Source organism: Myotis brandtii, unplaced genomic scaffold (assembly GCF_000412655.1).
Source record: "Myotis brandtii unplaced genomic scaffold, ASM41265v1 scaffold62, whole genome shotgun sequence".
NCBI classification, from domain to species: domain Eukaryota; kingdom Metazoa; phylum Chordata; class Mammalia; order Chiroptera; family Vespertilionidae; genus Myotis; species Myotis brandtii.
The window spans coordinates 2,703,382-2,709,318 of record NW_005370366.1 but is presented as its reverse complement, the minus strand read 5'-3'; the positions used below and the strand labels follow the sequence as shown (position 1 = coordinate 2,709,318).

Below are 5,937 nucleotides of genomic sequence, written 5' to 3'. Positions count from 1 at the left end.
CATGGTACCAGCCACCATGAGGCTTCAATCTCAGCATGAACAGAGAGCTCAGGCAACAGCTGTGGGCAATTGGATTATAAGAAGAGGGACCCTCTTGGCAAAAAGGGCAAGAGAGGTCAATATAGAATGCTCAAGTGCCTTCCCAGGGGGCCTTCCACACAGTAGAAGGGATTAAATCCTTTCATGTCCTTATTAAATTGCTGTTTGCCCTTTCTTAGAGGCAAAAACCTAAAATATACATTTATTAACTTTTATTTGATAAAGCTTTCCATGTGATTTCAAGTATATTAAATTTGCTTTATTAAAAGACCCTTTAAGAAGAGAGAATAAACTTTTGAAAACATTTCAGGGCCCATGAAATGTCTTAAAGTTATTCCTTGGTTATAGTTTTAAAATCTAACTTGAAAGACCATCAAATATATATGTGTATACATGATTTAAAGACTATATACTTTTTATAATTATTAAGAGATATCAATTAAATTAAAACTGATCTTTGTATATAAAAATTTCGGTTGTGATTATAGAATTTATTCTTTTTTCTAATCAGACCAATGAGTAACATATTTTGAATTCCGAATTTTTCAGAGAAAGCACACGATTTTCTTAAAAATAAATTTCTATACTTTAGGCATTTAGTTACCACAATTATAATTTTTCCCAATTTAATTTAACTAGAACTTTAAGCTCTTAGCTGGCAAGTTAAACATTCAGCATTTCTTTAGATTAATAAGAGCAGGTGCTTCCTTCCTTATGTAATTTTAAGTATATTGTATTAGTCTAATTTAGTATTGGAAGGGTTAAAGAGAAGAAAATAGGACAGAGAAAAATTGTTGTGCTTACTAGCAGCTTGTGGCCTTGAGTCCAACATAGTTCAGATAAGTAAAAATTAACAAAGAACTCTCTCTCCTTGCTCTCCCTGCCAACGGCCTCTTTTTTTTTTTTTTCTTCATTAACCATTTGGATATTGGGGATATTGTTGCAGATCCGGTAGCATTTGCTGCAGCTGTGGGGTTAACATTCACAGGAAAGAGTCCAGGGGTCTCCAGCCCTAAGGACATCTTTGCTCTATCTCTCTGGCTACACATGGATTGATATATCCCCATCCATGGATTATCATCCGTGTCCCCCACGAAAGGATTACTTGGGAGCCGCTGGGCAGTTAAACTTTTTGTTCGCTCTGCGAGGGGAGCGGGGGAGTGACTCTGGCAGGAAGCCTCCTGGTGAGACTCCCCTGCTTTCGCCTCGCTCTTTTCTGTCTCAGTTCCAGTTTTTCTTGAGCTTTGAGAAACTACTTTTGGCTTGTCAAAAACGGCCCAGGGATCTGCGGGGGCAGAGGGCTCTGGAGGGGAATAGGGAGGCAGAGAGTCTTCTGTTCCCCCACCCGCACCGACGGTGGCGGAGAGAGCCTCCGGTATGGGAAGTGCAGGCTCGGGTGGGGCCCCGCTTAGGCAGGCTAAGATTGCTAAGATAGCAGGCGCGAGAGAAAGCGGAAAAGTCTTTCCCTCATGGACCTCTGCTGATCTTATCCTCTGTAATGCTTTCTCCCATGTACTGGGATCCCAAATGGGGGCTTCTAGCAGCCAAGGGTTAAATGCTATTAGAACATCCCAGAGCTTTTGTAGCTCCTTTTCTGTTACTTTTACTCACCTACTCTGTAACAATGCATGAAGCGCATGAGCCTGATGGGCTCAGGCTGAGGGGGGAAGGTTTCCCATCGTTACAGAGAGTCACTCACCCGTCCAGGAGCATGCCGGGGTCCCTGTTCGAGGCGCCAGATGGAACAGGGGGTCCCTCAGGGGTGAGGACGACGGAGCCCAACACGCTGGGGCGTTTGCATGCACGACTCCGGAGAACAGGTTCAGAGACACAGATCTAAGTTTATTGGGGAAGTACAACCATATAAAAAGGGGTAAGCTGCCAATAAAATAGGGACACGCTTGCTATGTTATCCAATGGGCGTGAGGGTCGGGGCTAAGAGTAGGTGGCTCTTGGAGATTTGTCAGGTGGGCGTTGCCACTTCCTGGTGTGCCAAGGAAGCATGTTCGCTGGAGTGTGCTCACAGCATTGCATCAGCCGTAGCACTGAGATAAATCTCTTGAGCTCTGCCCACACCTCCAGAAACCCGGAAGGATAGTGGACTTTACCGGACGGCCGACTTTTGGTTCCCAAGGCTCTAGGTCGGACAGTAGTTAACCAGTTACACCAGTTCACCCACCTAGGCCATACCAAACTTACAGAACTCCTAAGGGATAGAAACTAATATCCAACCTAGATAGTATAATTGACAGCATTGTTTCCCGATGCATTACTTGTCCTCAAGTGCCAGGGTTCTTGTCCCAGCATCAAGAAGGGTTCAGGAATCTGGAGAAGGCTGTGCATAGATTTTAAATAAGAGTCCAGAGACGAAGTATAATTTTGAAAGGCATTTGGGGGTCAGAGGAGCTCAGCTAAAGGAGATAAGATCCAAGATCTAAATTCCCAGGTCTAAATCCTCTTTGTCCCAGGACCCCATGCTTTTTATTAACACAATTTGTCCTGAGGCGAGGCAGAGATATACACTTCAAAAGGTCTACACAAGCATTGTCAGAATTGGGGAATTAGCCTATGTTCAGGTGTTTGGCCAGTAGGAGGCAATAACATGTAGATTAAGATGCCTTTTAGCTGTCTGGCAGCCAAGCAATAATCCCTTTTCAGGTTTGGGGAAATGCCCTCAGCCATTCCCAGATTCAGCCCTGTTGTCATGCTGGAATTGGTCTCCGGCACTCAAGTAAATGCCAAACAGGATAAAAGACCCCCGGCAGGAATCCGGGCACAGGGAAAAGTCCCCGGGGGAACACTGGGAAATAGACTTCACAGAAGTCAGGCCCACGGCAGCAGGGTATAAATATCTGCCGCAGGGTATAAATATCTCCTAGTTTTCGTAGACACCTTCTCAGGATGGGTTGAAGCTTACCTGACTAGGACAGAAACTGCCACCATTGTAGCTAAAATGTTACTCCAGGAAATAGTCCCCAGATTTGGCTTACCTGTAACTTTAGGATCGGACAATGGACCCGCTTTTGTAGCCAAAATTTCACAGGACTTAGCAAAGGCATTAAGTATTAATTGGAAACTACATTGTGCCTACCAGCCCCAAAGTTCTGGGCAGGTAGAATGCATAAATAGGACCTTAAAAGAGGTCCTCACCAAATTTACCTCAGAAACTGGTGAAAATTGGGCCACCTTACTCCCCTTTGCCCTACTCAGGGCAAGGTGCACTCCATACCAAGTGGGGTTCTCCCCACATAAAATTATGTTTGGGAGACCCCCTCCAATACTCCCAAAATTTAGAGAAGAAATAAAAGCTGACATCTATAACCAATCTTTACTCAAGTCCTTACAGGCTTTATAGTCCACCCAGAAAGAAGTCCAGAAGCTTGTCAGAGATGCCCTGCCTATACCAACTTCTGATCTGGTTCATCCCTTCCAACCTGGTGACTCTGTTTAGGTAAATAAATTTACCACCCAAGGACTGACTCCTACCTAAAAAGGACCACACACCATCATCTTGACCATCCCCACGGCAGTCAAGGTTTATGGGATCCCGATGTGGCTTCATCACACCCGGCTTAAGGCCGCACAGGCAGAATAGAGAGTCCAGGACTCTTCAACCCTCTAAAGATAAAACTTTCACATGTGTCCCGTTTTTAATTTTCTTTATAGGATTAAAGGGGACTTCCAAACTGAGTAGGTTAACAATGTTAACAATCCCCATAGGCCGTCCCAGAAGTAGATTTAGGAACTCAAAAATAGAATTACTAGAGGAATTCTTACCAATATAACTAAACTAGACTAGGGGATATATTCCTTACCACCGACTTCATTATTACTCCTGGCCCTCATTCTTGGCCCTTATCTTATAAACTGGTTTACTAACTTTATTCAACAAAGAATTAATTCTATCAAGCTCATGGTCCTCAGGGGTCGATATAACCCCCTCCCCAACAGTGACCCACAAGAGTCAATGATTTGACTCATGAACATAAAACCAGTGGGGAATGAAGTATAGGCAATTCATCTTGTCCCTGTAACCTCTATGCTGGGAAAAACTGCTGTTTGAAAATTTCCACTAAACACAGATAGTCCTTTGTTCTGTGAATCAACCCTGCTATTCTTGGCTTCTGTAAACACACTTGCTTGCTTGAATAATAGGGAAAATAAGCTCAACTATCTGACCTTACAAGCCGTTCCACTGCTGGCCCTAGCTACTCCCATGCCTGGTGCCCTCCAGTTATCTGAAATGCTCAAGGCTACTGAGTTGTGCTGTGCTCAAGGTTACAAGCTTCTTGCAACAAACATCTACATAGGGCTCTTTGAAAAGCCTACAAAGGGTCCAGAAACTCCATATTTGGGAGACAAAGGAGAGGGATTAAAGGGAAAGTTTCCTCCATGTTGCTTTGCTCAGACTTTGAGAGACAATTCCTATGAGACTGCTAGTGTAATAAAAGACTCCAAATTAATTCAGCTTACTGATTGATTAGGGTGTCCTCTGTTTAGCTCGCTGATTTATAATATAACAAAAGCAGTTATGATGGGTAGCCATGTCCTAGGCCAGTATTTTCCCTGAGGAGGTCAATTTTTACCTTAACTGAGCCTATTGTCTTTTTTGCATCATAACATACCTATGAAATATACCTTCCCTTCAACCACCACCCCCACCCCTGGAGCACAACCACATGCACCTGGGCACCAGGACAGGAAACCATAAATTGCTTCATTGCTATTGTTATCATGTTAATTGTTGACTGTTAACTATCCTGTACCCACCTAAGTAATTGTCTATTATTTTACTTCTTATCCAATCCCAGAGATTCCCCCCTTCGCTTTTTCCCGCCTCCCTAATCTATCACCAATGGATTTCAAGTAACCCACTCCTCCTTTGATGTAAGGTATAAAACAAGCTGAAAAAACACCATTCTCTGGAGCAGTGGTAGTCAACCTTTTGGACCTCACAGACCACTAGTGGTCCGTGGACCACTGGTTGGTGACTGCTGCTCTGGAGCATTTTCCTAATCCTTTGAGATTCTGCTTCCCGGAAATTGTCGACAGTTTGGCTCAAATAAACTCACAAAAAGTCTTTACAGGTTTGAATGTTTTTATATTAACACCTCTATGGTTAAGTACCTTCCCCTGCACCATTTTGACTTTATTGAGTATGATCTTATCTCTCCCTGTTCCCCTGCCCCCCCCAATCCTGTACTGGGGGGTGGGAGGGTGGGGTGTTAACCCCTTGGAGGGACAATACTGTGATTCCTTGGGGTGTCAAGATGTAGATTCCTGGTGAAGCAAACAGGCCTCTGTTTCCCAGCTGAATATGCTTAACAAATCTGACTCTTCCTTTGCATTCTTTCCCATCAGTAATTAGCTAACTATGGTAACAGTATGACTAGCAACATGCCAGGGGAGGAAAGGTCAGGGGAGGGTCCAAACCACAGGATCAGTGATATACTGTACTGGGGGAGGAAAGGTCACCCTGGGGCAAGGTCCCAGGTTTCCCAGTTTTGCCCATTGCTAGGGCTTTCTACCCTGGTGACCTGTATGGCCCATCGTCCTTCCTGATCATGTCTGTCTAACTGCCTACCACAAAGGGATTGAGAAGTACAAATTGGTTGTTACAGAATAGCCATGGGGATAATAATGTACAACATAGGAAATATAGTCAATTATCTACACTAATAAAAGAGAAACATGGTAATTAGCGTACGACCGCTACCCTTTTCATTGGCTAATCGGTGAGTATATGCAAATTAACTGTCAGCCAAGATGGCGGCCGGCAGCCAGGCACTGAAGCAAACAGGGAGGCTTGCTTGCTGCAGACTCCAACATTCGCTGCCTTACTTGCCAGCCTCTCAGCTGCAAGTCTAAGCAACTATATACTATGTTGCAAATAAGAAG

At 44.0% G+C, this 5,937-nt stretch overlaps 1 long non-coding RNA gene across 1 annotated transcript in view; it reads right to left on the bottom strand.

Moving 5' to 3' along the window:
• LOC106723670 overlaps window positions 1-4,594 on the bottom strand; it is a 17,536-nt gene extending 12,942 nt beyond the window's left edge. The window contains exon 1 of the long non-coding RNA XR_001359372.1: window positions 4,561-4,594. This is a non-coding gene — a long non-coding RNA (uncharacterized LOC106723670). The remainder of the gene's footprint in view (window positions 1-4,560) is intronic.
• Window positions 4,595-5,937: the final 1,343 nt, after the last annotated feature.